Genomic DNA, 14,030 nt, shown 5'->3' with positions numbered 1-14,030 from the left:
AAGAAATAGGGAGGGGGGTTGTAACTGTTTCTTATAATTTGTAATCGTAATCACTATCGTCCAAACTGTAAGAATACTACTACTTCATCGTGATGACGTTTTTGACCTTGTCAAAATTTCCCCACCACTACGCAGTTTGCTCATAAGTAAATTTAAATAGAGGTGCCACATCAGTTGTATTTGTTTCTGTATTGTAATTTCTTTTTTAATTGATCACACGATTCCAACTGTATATACAAAGTAATTATGTGTGAAGTTTTATGTATAACATTTTGTAATTCAATTATTCGTAAGCAAATAAATTATACAGTTGCCTTAAACTTAACACCCCTCTTGCCAAGTGGTACTACCCGTAAAGGTTTTTTAAACATTGCAATGCATCGTAATGGTTATTTTTAGAATGGCAAACTGATGCAGCTGTTAATACGTGTTGTAAACGTAAACACTACTAGACTAGTACAAAAATGCTTAATTGCTGCATGAAAAGAAATCTTGAGATTTACATAGATGTGCCGACCAAAAATATTTTTAACAAATATCATTGTTTAAAACTTAGAGTTTAAAAAGTTTCCAAAAAGGCGCCACTTTGCTGAAAATGGCCAGAGGGGGAGCGGCTGCTCCCCCTGCTCCACCCCCTGCGTACGCTACTGCTGCAAAGGTTAGAATAATTATTAGTGTGTTTGAATATCGGGCCAAGTCGTGTTTAGCAAGAGCTTTTCAGTGACTTTATAGCATGGCAGATTGATGGAACACGATACCAAGGTGCTTAAGTCAGGTACACAGGTTCTTGACATGTAGCACCACGCACGACACGAGTCAGCTACGACACGAGTCAACTGTACCGTGTTTGTAACTATCCTTTAAACGCTTTCCCTTGTGTTCTATATCCAACACGTAGGCCAGCGTAGACAGTTTGAGAAGCGCTGAAATCAATGACTACATCGTAAAGATCGGATATCGTCTTCGCATTATTCATGCATGGTATACTTTAGAAAGGAACGCGTAAGGTTATGTTTTCTCTGCCCGCTAATGTACACACTTAAGTACAACAATAAAAATGGCTTAGTGTCGCAGCATACACAAACATTTCCACATAACTAGCAAAACCACAGTTAGTCATCCTACACGTAGACTTGGTATTCAGCATGTAAACTATGTGTTTCTCGGGTGGGGTTAGATGCTGTTGCTGTTGGGTTATAGTTTATAGATGGAGCAAGACGAAAAGACCAGATATATTTGTACCTTTGGATGGATAAACCTACAAGTTGCGCGTAGAAAGATCTTGTTGAGTGGTCTGGGTAGAACTAATTACCATTGTGGTCCAGCACTGCTTTTATCTGGTAGTCCTACAGGTCTTGTCTTGTAAAATTAATTACACAGTGTGGTCAAGCCTATAGCTCTGTCCCTTGTCTGCTACTTCTAATTACACATTGTGGTCAAGCCTGCAGCACGTCTAATGTTTACAATTCATCAAACCCCAAATGTGCAGGCTAGTGGACACCACTACGCGTGGAGAGGGCTGGCTGTATTGACATACCAAATGGTCACTAGCCAGCAGGCGCTGGTCAGTAAAGTGCTAGTCCACTCAAAGCCCGACCAGCGGGTAATGGAGATGAATGGGTACTCACCCTCATCACAAGGGTGTGTGTGGGGGGGGAGGGCTGGACGATGATGTGAAGCCAGGCGTGACGGCCGCTGATTACGTTCCGTGTGGTATGTATCAAGGGAGAGGCTACATGACAGGCCTTGGGTTCCCACATTCCCTTTGGTAGGGTGGAGGAGGGGTAGGGTGGGGGTGGGGTGGAGGGAGCTGATCAGTAAATTGGGCTGCCATTATACAGGCATGTAGAGTAGCAAACTATGATGGGTTATTTTTAACTCACACAGCATACGGGTCAGAGTTGAATCTTGTTATGGCTGATGGAACGAGTTAAGTATTGGGACGACATGCATGTATTCAATGAAGGGTTTGGGGTGTGGTTGTGGTTATGTGTGCGTGTGTGTTTGTGGGGGGGGGGGGGGGGGTTAAAGCTAAAAGTTATTACAATTAGGAGGATGAATTTAACCGTAGCAAGTTAAGTAGGAATAACAGAAACACGGGGCTACAAATCAAGCAATAAAAATAAAGTAAAATAGACACTAGTTTTATTTTCAGATTGTATTCCAACCAGTCAATACAAATCAGAATTCAAGATTACTGTTTTTGTAAACGTTTATAAAGTCATCAAAACTTTAAGGGCAATTTCTAAAATTGTTCACATCGAACTCGAAATAGAAATCAAAGATATAACAAAGCACGTTTCCAATAGCAAACAAAACATTTTGGCAGGGGAGATGTAAATTTAACACCGATATTATTAGATCTGTGTCCGAAATAATGCCCCACTCTTTAAAAAGAAAAATGCGGGTAGAAAAAAAGGGAGGGGGGGTAGTAAATTTAACAGCGCTATTAGATCTATGTCCTAACTAATGTCCCTCTCCTCCATCCCACCCAGCAACACCCCCACCCCATCCACCGAGCAGCACAATGTTAGCCCGTTGAACGTTAGAGGGTTAGCCTTAACGACGGGGGTGGTAGAAGACAGGAAGTCAGGACAAAAAAATCGTGAATGCCGGGTCAAACAGGAAACCGTTGCCTGACCCTGTAACTTCAGCATTCACTGTGTTGTTTTTTTAAAGTTTTTTTTTTTAAATTGCATGCGAAAGAAGAAAAAAAAACCTGTCCTTGTAGGCAGTAGTTCTCAAGCGTTTAAATTGTAAACGTTTAAATAATGTCTGACAGATAAAGTGATTGTGGCTATGGGTGAAGGAAGGTGAAAAAGATACCCGAGGTACCCCATGGGTGTGAGTGGTTCATGTGGGTGACCTGTTTGCAGGGAACCATGTCTTGATTCAATGACTGACAAACCAAACCAAAGGAATGTCCGTGGTTTTCACAAGCTGTAGTTTACTATACGAAAAACTAGCGGATAAATTAACTGCATCAACCACACATAGATATAAAAGTGTATATTATGGCTCTCTGCTCGTATAGCCTAGATATGATCTCGATAAATGGTAATGAGTGCTCACTTTCGTCTTGTTTCATGTGCTGCTCACTATTGAAACAGTCACGTGATATCTGACAAGTAAACTTGACATTTACTCAAGCGACCACCCCGGGGACGGGCGTCTTGTAAATTTGATTCCCCCGCGGGATTCGGATATCGATCTTTTGTTTCAAGTGGCGAGTGATACATTTTTAATGGGCGCATCTACACGTCAGGCCGGCAAACACAGATGGCAGCACAGGAAAGTGAAATTGGTGGAGGGGTGTGAATGGCGATGGGAAGGGGAGGGGGGGATCAGTCAACAGTAGCGGAAGGGGACAGTAGTGGCTATCGTAGGGGGGGGGGGAAGAGAATAACAGTAGCCTGTGAGGAGAGGACACTGGACAGTGAGAAACGACGGTACACAGACAAAAGGCAAACAATTACACGCTTCGCTTTTTAAGGAACAGCTGACGCGATTTGACTCTTTACAGCAGTTATTTTAATTGTATTCTATTTTAACACACAAATATTGTGAATTCAAATAAAATACTGGTCTGGACGGGTAAACGTGAAATTGCTAATGTGACGGGTAAATCAGTAATCAGATTTGCACGCTTTATTTTTTTTTCTTGACTTGACCAACGGGAAATGCCACAGCTAATTTAGTCTGCTCGGGGAATTTCCGCAAAAGCCGGGTCGAGTCTTTAATTAGCTGTGTGGTAATTATACCCTTAACACATACACGGAACTGGTGGCATTAACGGTATCAAGTGTTATCAACACCCTAAAATAGAAGCTACGGGGTGTAATTAATGCCGCACGATATAATTACAGAACCGTCGCTGACGTAATTACAGAGCCGTTGCAGCGATTTCATTTCCCACACTCTACATGTACATACCCCGCGGGCCGAATACCAGAGAAACACATCGGCGATTTAAACATACCTGCGTAACACGGGCGCTATCAATCATGGTCACAGTCAAGGCCTTAACAACATGGGAATAGATTCATTGATGCTAGCTTTAAGAAGCTGATCACAACTAAGGCCATTACACTGTGTGAATAGATTCATTCATGCTAGCTTTAAGAAGCTGATCACAACTAAGGCCATTAGACTGTGTGAATAGATTCATTCATGCTAGCTTTAAGAAGCTGATCACAACTAAGGCCATTAGACTGTGTGAATAGATTCATTCATGCTAGCTTTAAGAAGCTGATCACAACTAAGGCCATTACACTGTGTGAATAGATTCATTGATGCTAGCTTCAAGAAGTTGATCATAGACAATGCCTTAACACTATGCAAATAAATTCATTGATACTAGCTTTAAGAGGCGGATCACAACTAAGGCCATTACACTGTAAATAGATTAATTGATGCTAGCTATTTTAAGAAGCTGATTCGTTGATACTAGCTTTAAGACGCTGATCATAGCAAAGACCATAACAGTGTGTAAATTGACTCATTGATGCTAGCTTTGAAAAGCTGATTCGTTGTTGCTAGCTTTGAGAAGCTGATTCGTTGTTTCTAGCTTTAACGTAATTATACAATAGCGAGCACTAACATTGACAAATGTATCAGAGTCAACCAGCGGACAATATAGAGGCAACACATTATACACTAGCTGTCCTGTTGTGACCAAAATCCGCTGCTCTTTTCGACATAAAATAAAATAAATGGCATTTCGCTTAGCTTATGATGAAATTAGTTTGTCTTAAAATATTAATGAACTATAAATAAAACGGTTAACACTAACAGTATACATATATAAGTGATAGTTGATTCCATCTTTTGTTTTGTTGAGTAAAAGAAAGCAATTTTAAAAGTTTGAAGCACGTTAAATACCTGACAGTTTAACCCAAACCCGTCACCTATGTAAAATACCTGACAGTTTAACCCAAACCCCTCACCTATGTAAAATACCTGACAGTTAACCCAAACCCCTCACCTATGTAAAATACCTGACAGTTAACCCAAACCCCTCACCTATGTAAAATACCTGACAGTTAACCCAGACCCCTCACCTATGTAAAATACCTGACAGTTAACCAAAGCTCTCACCTACGTGTTCTTTCTAGTGCTAATGCCAGTTTACACTCACAACCACTAACACGGTGACTTTTATTTCACTACAGTCTCTATCATATGCTTATCTTCTCTGCCTATTTTATGTAGTTAAAAACATCAACTCAAGTTTAAACGCCGTGAAAATAAATTTAAAAAAAAAAACAACAGAGGTGTTAAAATGCAAGTCAGGAGGCCACAACCTGTAATTATCTACCTCACATAGCTGGAAACTTATTTCACGTCAAAACACGGGCAGCTCGCGTAAACTCTAACCCGTGAGGCAGGCAGCCGAGGGTGAAGGGGAGGTGGGTGGAGGATGTTTTGACTTATCAAAGAGTTCCAGATGGTATCGCTCGCGTGTTGGCTAACATGTGCTCAAGCTATTTGGTGAGCTCACCACTGACGTGCTAGTTTCAAACCGGTGTGTTGAGCTGTTTCACACATAACCGACATTTGATGGGCCCTCACAGTTACATTACATTTGTTGGGCTTTCACAGTTAAAATTATATTAGCTGGGCTTTCACAGTTAAATAACATTTATAGGGCTGTCATAGTCTGAGTTAGGTTACAGTTACTGGGCTATCAAATGGAGCTGGTATTAGCTGGGCTGGAGAAGACAAGTTATTAGATTAAAGACCTCACTCTGATATATCAAGTAAAACAAGCATTTTACAGATCTCACGAGTGTATCAAAATGTAAAAGATAAATCATGCTGTTTTAAAAAAAAAAAATGGTTTCATGTCACCGAATCAAATGTTTCTTAAATGTATATCAGTTCATATGAGTAGAATACATTTATACCATATGCATTAAATACATTAAAGAACAAAACAAGCTGTACTTAAGATCTTACTACTGTAATGTATTAAATATTATTCGCATATATTAAACGCGGACCGCTGGTCTAGAAGTACCAGAGTTTCAAACACACATCACTCAAGCCGCTGGTCTAGAAGTACCACAGTTTCAAACACACATCACTCAAGCCGCTGGTCTAGAAGTACCACAGTTTCAAACACACATCACTCAAGCCGCTGGTCTAGAAGTACCACAGTTTCAAACACACATCACTCAAGCCGCTGGTCTAGAAGTACCACAGTTTCAAACACACATCACCCGAGCGGCTGCTCTTGTCGTCTATGCCAACACTCTGGACAATGGTCGAGCCGTCCTATGCGGCCGTCATGGAATGCGATAGGGTCAGCAGGTCCCCTAATCATTCTCAACGACACACAGCGAGCAAAAGGCTGGCAGGTGTGTGCAAAGAACGGACGGATGGCAAAATATTTGATGTTGTCCAAAGTCGAATGCTGAAAGTGGAAAAATGGGCGGCCAGAAATGTGGGATGGAAGCTGGCGATGAGGAGGCAATATCGTCATTCGTTGTAATATCAACTACAAGTTTGTGTTGTAAAGAATATAAAAAAAATTAATACAATAAACGGAAATAAATAATTATCTACTGTAAACCATGAGTATGTACACTACACTAAGTATGTTTTTACTACACTAAGCCTCTCCTTTCTTCATCGATCATACAGTTTACCACTCACCATACATTACTATGTGAAAGGTTTCGATTAAAACTCCCAACATAATAGAATTTATGTTTTCGTGTTAACTGTCCCTACGAACAACGCATGCCTACAGTCACTACGACCAACGCAAGTCTGAAGTCCCCACGACTAACGCATGTTTCCAGTCCCTAAGACCAAAGCATATCTTGTGTCCCTAAGACCAAGGCATGTTTCAAGTCCCTAAGACCAAAGCATATCTTGTGTCCCTAAGACCAAGGCATGTTTCAAGTCCCTAAGACCAAAGCATATCTTGTGTCCCTAAGACCAAGGCATGTTTCAAGTCCCTACGACCAACGGATGTCTGAAGTCTCTAAGACTAAACTCCCTAAGACCAAGGCATGTTTCAAGTCCCTAAGACCAAAGCATATCTTGTGTCCCTAAGACCAAGGCATGTTTCAAGTCCCTAAGACCAAAGCATATCTTGTGTCCCTAAGACCAAGGCATGTTTCAAGTCCCTACGACCAACGGATGTCTGAAGTCTCTAAGACTAAACTCCCTAAGACCAAGGCATGTTTCAAGTCCCTAAGACCAAAGCATATCTTGTGTCCCTAAGACCAAGGCATGTTTCAAGTCCCTAAGACCAAAGCATATCTTGTGTCCCTAAGACCAAGGCATGTTTCAAGTCCCTACGATCAACGGATGTCTGAAGTCTCTAAGACTAAACTCTAGGCAGTCCACCCAACCAATGTAGACCAAAGTCTCCCAAGAGTTCCGTAGTCCCCGGGTTCCATACCAATCTATTGATTAGGTACACGTAACGCTGCACGCGATGCCTGCAAGGGTCAGCTGGTTCGTTATAAGGGGAGGTGATCAGGAGGCTGATTACTTCAACAGTCAAGGGGTCTTGGCCACATGCCCAGGTATACACTGAATACTGGATTACGTTGGATGGAGTTCTTTGTGGATCTACAAACTCGATTAGGTGCTGGATTAAACACTCGATTATTTTTGGATCTACAAAGTCAGTTACTTTACAGATCTATTACTTTGTGAATGTACAACTCGACTACCATTTTCGTCTCCATCAGCAACACATGTTGAATTACCTTAGATAATACAAAGTTCATTAAGTCCATATATATCCACGGGTACACTCAGTTCTTAAAGGTACCTTACTCTAGTCGGGTAAACATTCTCTCCATATACCTTGGTCAAAGAAACAGATACATTTTAGATGTGACAATATACATTACACCTCCCATCTATATATGTCAATACTGACAAATAAAAACAGTACATAAAACACGAACTAGTAATACCACTACATATAACACTAACTAGTAAAAACACCACAACACACTCTCGTTAATCACGCACCAAAACAGCCTCCAAGATTGTTATCAAATCTAAAACGCGACATAAAAGGGAAACAAAGTCTAAACGCCGATGATTACATTTTGAATTAAGCAACACATTCAAACGTGAATTAGCCTAAGGACTAACCCCCCCCCCCCCCCCCACACACACACAAACGCAACTTCTTTATCGGTACAATCGTGACAAGCTGAACCCCCGGATCACAACGATTACAAAATGTCCCACCACGTGGTATAATTAGAAACAATCAATCAAGCCCCTAGCCCCCGATAGATTTACAGCACTTTCAAATAACATTTGATGTAGAGCTATCAACTAGAGCAGGTCTTTGTTTTCCAATAAAGGTTTAATCTCGAGATCAACTAGGCAAAAAATTAAAATAAAACAACGCTAGAGAGAGGTTGAGATAAGGACAATGGCATTGTAGGTCTAGTGAGGAGAAGTAGAAAGGAAAGAAGGGTATTTGTCGGAGTTTAAACTACTCAAGATCGTTAGCAGTTGTACAGGATCCATCAAGCACTCCTATTCTTTCTGGCTGGGTTATAACTTATCTTGTACATGTTTATGCAAATAAATAACGGAATCAAATTAGTTGCTGGGGATTAAACTGATGTAAGTTTAGAGTTACTTGTTTCCCACTTAGGTTAGATCAGGTCTAATTAAGTCTAGGTAGCAAAATAGCATAGAACGACCAAACATTTTATACTGTGTATTGTACACATAAATATTCTGAGCTAAGTACAAAATTGAAACCAAGCGAGGAGCGTTGTGTTTTTTTAAAATATGACTTTAACAGATTTGCCGGAAACGGGACCATATGGTGTACCCGAACCTTTCATAACTTGGTTTTATGATGTGTTTTAGTCTGCGGATCGCCAACTTGGCACAACATAAAGAAAAAAATCTGGCAACATGTGCACCCGGGCTTTTCAATATTTTTGTCAGAAGACGCGGGAGGCGATGCACAAAAGGACCGTCAGATTTTTGACATCACAGGCGGGCGGTGTGAAGTTTGGGGTGTTGGGTTAGAATAGACGAATCGGGTTTTTATTCTCGAATCTAGGAGCCACGCTGAGACTTATGTGGTCTAAATGACAAATGAAATAGAATACTACCCCCCCCCCCCCCCCTCTGAAAAGTATACATGAGAACTGTATGTTCAGCTTTATACCTTAATGTCTCAACTTCGCCCGACAAATGGGTGGACATGAACTATATATCTTGTCATATCACCTGAAATACATATATAATTATCTTCGCGACAAAATGTCATCCAAATAGACACCTCCTAAAATACCCCCCCCCCCATCGCCTTCTTACACATATGCCGATTCTGACAAGAGACGTTATAATTTACACACACACAAACAATGAGCCAAATTTTATTTGTGGCTATGCACTAAGATCGTAGCAAAAATTCTTCAACCCTTCTCGTCATTTAATCTCTAGCAACCAACCAAGAGAGAAATCAGATAAATGAGAAAACATGAGGACAATGAAATCGTCCGGGGTGACGCCATGATTACACGGCACCCCGAGCCATGAAGCACTTTATCTCGTGGAGCAGCACTCAAAAACCTTCTCAGCGCCCACCCCACTACCTTCGGCCAGATACAAATCCGCGAAGCCGGAGAATTTTAATGGATCCAAAGGGAGAGAAGCTCGAGGATTGGGAGGCGATACCATTACACTAGACACAGCACAGGGGAGCTAATGAATTCACGGACAGTGATGAAACCGTGCATTGTGGGTAGATAGCTCTTGTGGTTCTTGGGGAATACGGGGCATGTAATATGGAAAGTATGGGGAGGTCGGGGAGGAAAAGGCAATAAGCTTAATGGGGGTTTTAAATAAAAGTTATAAAATAAACAGAATTTAATTACGGAGGTATAACTTTAAGAGGAGCCATTTTATCACAGGAGAGCGTTTCTCCATTGACATCGACTACCATTAGCGCGGATCGCAATAGGAGATAACGTGATTTTTAAAAAATAATTGGTTTAGTCTTTGAGCGTTGGAATTTGCTGATCTCTGATCACTCGTTAATTATATTATTTAATTTTTCACTTTACTTTAACCCCGGTTAAAAAAACACGTCGAATTATTCAGAAAATTATTTATAACAACAGTCAACAACATATCTGTTCGGACCTTGTGTCAATACGAAAACAATTCATGAAATTCTACGTTTAAAGCCGTTGACTAGGTCAAATATACGAATGCTGAAAAATAGAAACGTGTACATGGCTATCGGTAGGCAACATGAAGGTTGGTCATACAGTAGCTCCACGAAATAGCAGGATCTCTCGCTTTAAAATTATTTTAAAATAAATAAATTTAAATAGCGTACAGCGAGCACGCTAAATGTTATCTTTAGCCCTGGTCCCTTTGCAATAGAAACTAAATTAAAGCAATGTCTTATGCAGGCCTCTTCACTCGTTATTTATAATGATTTGTTCAACCCACTGCTGGTTTGGCTCATTATTTCACAAGGCTCTACAAGAGAGGGGAAATTCCCAGCCATTTTCTGGCCTGGACGTAACATATTTCACTAAAAACTCCAAGGGTTAAAAAAAAACTGTTTGTATGTCCAGTGAAAGGTCAAGGCAAACTCTTGACCAGTTTGTGTACAGTCTAAACAGAGCAGACATTTCTGAATCATATTTCAGACAAACGTGATCAACATCTAGAACTTCACAGACTTTCAAGAGCTAAAACATTTTAACTAATGTTATACAACCCGATGTACAGACTTTCAAGAGAAAAAACTTTAACTTATGTTATACAACCCACACGCCGATGTACATAATTTCAAGAGCTAAAACATTTTTTACTAATGTTATACAACCCGATGTACAGACTTTCCAGAGCTAAAACTTTAACTTATGTTATACAACCCACACGCCGATCTACATAATTTAAAGAGCTAAAACATTTGACTATGTTATACAACCCGATGTACATAATTTCAAGAGCTAAAACAGTTGGGTATACAACCTTCCCCATCCCTCACCCCACGGTAGATAAGTAGAGAACCCCCGTCCTGACTATTTATTGCTGCAATACATTTCAAACGTGAAACTGCGCTAGACATACGCCACAAGAAATCTGAATCTCCATGGCAACACGAATCTCACACTGAGATAATACCGTGTATAAACATGCCAAGAGTCGGCTGTCACCATGGCAACCAACATTTAAGGCTGGTAAAACCATAATAAAAGCAAGGCTGAATATGATCATGTTGCAATACCTCATGCGTAATGTAAAGATTTTTAAAATGTATTAAAAACTTCTCTGCAACATGTAACTACTGTAAAACCAATCAATACCGCTAGCATCCAGGTAACAGACACCTGAACTCACAGTCCTGTTTTTTTTTTCTCTCTCCGTCATCAGGTCTAGTACTCGTGCAACTACAAAATTAGTATTACAGCTATACATACAGCTATACGTACTGAATAAGTACGTCCTCCATAGTCACAACTCTCTTTATACCATACCAATAACCAGAGTTTCTTCCAGGCATCTCTTCGGGGGGGCTTTGCCCCCCCCGAAAAATTTTTACCGCCCCCCCGAACGAAATGAAATTTATATAATTTATATAGAAAATATATACTTTTAACAGTGTCCGCCCCCCCCCCCCCCCCCCGAAGAAAGTTTACCGCCCCCCCGAAGATTTCAAGTGCCTCCCCGGAGAAAAAAGTCTGGAAGAAACACTGCCAATAACTGCTCTCATATCGCTTTAGTAATGTGGTTATCAATCTACACATGGTAGGCCTATGTGGTCACTGTTAATATATGTATGTATACACAAAATGTCAAGTCCTAAAACCGAATCTATTAGAGAAGTCGAGAACTTGAGTCTTCCATATGCACCAATGATAAAGCTAGTCTCCCGACTCGTCTAGTCTTACCTAGATCTAGATGATATGACGATAACACCCTGATTCACCCAAACACGAAGATTAACGATAAACCTAGATTTATGTTTAGAACCCCAACCCCTACCTACACCCATCAAGCATGAAACACATTACACACCAAATGATGGAATCTGCTGCAACCTACTAATACCAATAGCTGTGTTGTGGAGGGGTTATTCTTCTTTCACCAGTAATGTAAACAAACCCACGTAAACAATGACATCAAAACAAAAAGTAAATGGGAAACAACTCTTACCCTTACGAGACAAATTACTTCCCTTTAAACATCACAAAATTATGGTCACAGAATTATCCAGCGAAAGACGTAATCGTCGTAATGAAAACACAACAGCTTCACGTAGATCTGGGTAGATCTAGACTAGATGAAAAATAAAAAGAAACTCGGACACTTTTAAACGTTGCCCATTTTTTCCCCGCTGTTGTGAACACTCGCAGTCGGGAGCTCAACTGTGGGCCGCGTCAGCACAAAGACAGGAGGGCAGGAGGCGTGGCACGTCACAAACTCCCGATTCACCGGGGAGAAAAAAAAACCCGACGATAAACGCGGGACCATGGGCGGGGATGAATGAAAGTACAAAAAGTACTGTTTTTGTGTTGTGATATCGTAACAATATAAAAGTTGACAGCGAAAAAAAAAGATTTTTGACTTTTCGGTTTAAGAAAAAACATGTCTAAGTTGCAAAGTCAGAGTAATATTTATAATTTTAAGTTGTGTATAAAAGATAGTGTTAAAAAGGGGGAGTCTTTATTATCCGCATGGCTAGTATTACCGATAACAACACTTTAACCCCAAATGTAACCCTGACCCTTAACATAAAGCAAATATTTCAGGTTAAAAAAAGCAGCTATCCAAAAAAAAAAGTTAAACGGTGGTAGGCAAATCGATAGAGTGAAATCAGCTGCGATTGTTTTATGACAAGTGGTAAGAGGATCTTGAAGAAAAGCAGAACATGTTTTCTTAGTTATTGTGTTATCTTGTGATCTATGGCCCAATTACCTGAGTCTTAACACACAAAAACTATAATGACTGGACCACATCGTTATACCTGTGTCCAAATACCCTAGTCCCTAACTAAAATCACATGAAATGATTGGACAATTTAGTTACCACTGTGCCCCAAATATCCAAGTCCCTAACTAAAATCACATGAAATGACTAGACAATTTAGTTACCCCTGTGCCCCAAATATCCAAGTCCCTAACTAAAATCACATGAAATGATTGGACAATTTAGTTACCCCTGTGCCCCAAATATCCAAGTCCCTAACTAAAATCACATGAAATGACTAGACAATTTAGTTACCCCTGTGCCCCAAATATCCAAGTCCCTAACTAAAATCACATGAAATGATTGGACCACATCGTTGTACCTGTGGCCCAAATACCCTAGTCCCTAACTAAAATCACATGAAATGACTGGACCACATCGTTGTACCTGTGGCCCAAATACCCTAGTCCCTAACTAAAATCACATGAAATGACTAGACAATTTAGTTACCCCTGTGCCCCAAATACCCAAGTCCCTAACTAAAATCACATGAAATGACTAGACAATTTAGTTACCCCTGTGCCCCAAATACCCAAATCCCTAACTAAAATCACATGAAATGATTGGACACTAACTTTATTAAAACAGACGAGTCCCCAGGCAGTAAAAGCACGTCGTGTGTTCACGAGTCAACACACTGATGTAAATTACCTTCAAGTTACTGCTTTCACTTCTTTCAGAGAAAGAAGATGGCCGTTAAGGAAGGAGCCAGGAGGGGGCATAAAAAAAGAAGGCTACTTTAGAACAAAATAATATTTAAAAAAAACTCGTTTAGAAACAGAGGTTGAAATTTGAACAAACATGAGGCTAATGCCTCTTTAAAACGTTCATCGTGTGGGTGGGTGGGATGTGTGAGGGGGTGGGGGAGGTGTGAGGAGGCACTCAAACACCAGCACACATGACACCGTGCCGACAACACGACCAGTCCGATACCGGAGGGCCGTGAACGTGTTTATCGGACACAATCGTAGCCATTTTTTTTAATGTGGGGGGAAAAATGTGAAAGCGTGGCTTTGAAACCAACTTGCCTTTATAAA

At 40.5% G+C, this 14,030-nt stretch overlaps 1 protein-coding gene across 3 annotated transcripts in view; it reads right to left on the bottom strand.

Annotated features, from left to right (window-relative positions):
- The window catches only part of LOC131944822 (leucine zipper putative tumor suppressor 2 homolog), a 90,746-nt gene that overhangs the window by 34,674 nt on the left and 42,042 nt on the right, over nucleotides 1-14,030 (bottom strand). For 2 of the 3 annotated variants that reach the window (XM_059305643.1, XM_059305645.1), the window contains exon 1: nucleotides 12,181-12,372. The exons of the other annotated variant lie outside the window; for it this stretch is intronic. The gene's annotated coding sequence lies outside the window, so the exon portion shown is untranslated. Of the gene's footprint in view, nucleotides 1-12,180; nucleotides 12,373-14,030 lie in introns of those variants that run through there. 3 annotated transcript variants of the gene reach the window in all.

This window comes from Physella acuta, unplaced genomic scaffold (genome assembly GCF_028476545.2).
Source record: "Physella acuta isolate Inbredline_101_S28 unplaced genomic scaffold, ASM2847654v3 ptg000511l, whole genome shotgun sequence".
NCBI classification, from domain to species: domain Eukaryota; kingdom Metazoa; phylum Mollusca; class Gastropoda; family Physidae; genus Physella; species Physella acuta.
This window is presented reverse-complemented; position numbering and strand designations above follow the sequence as displayed.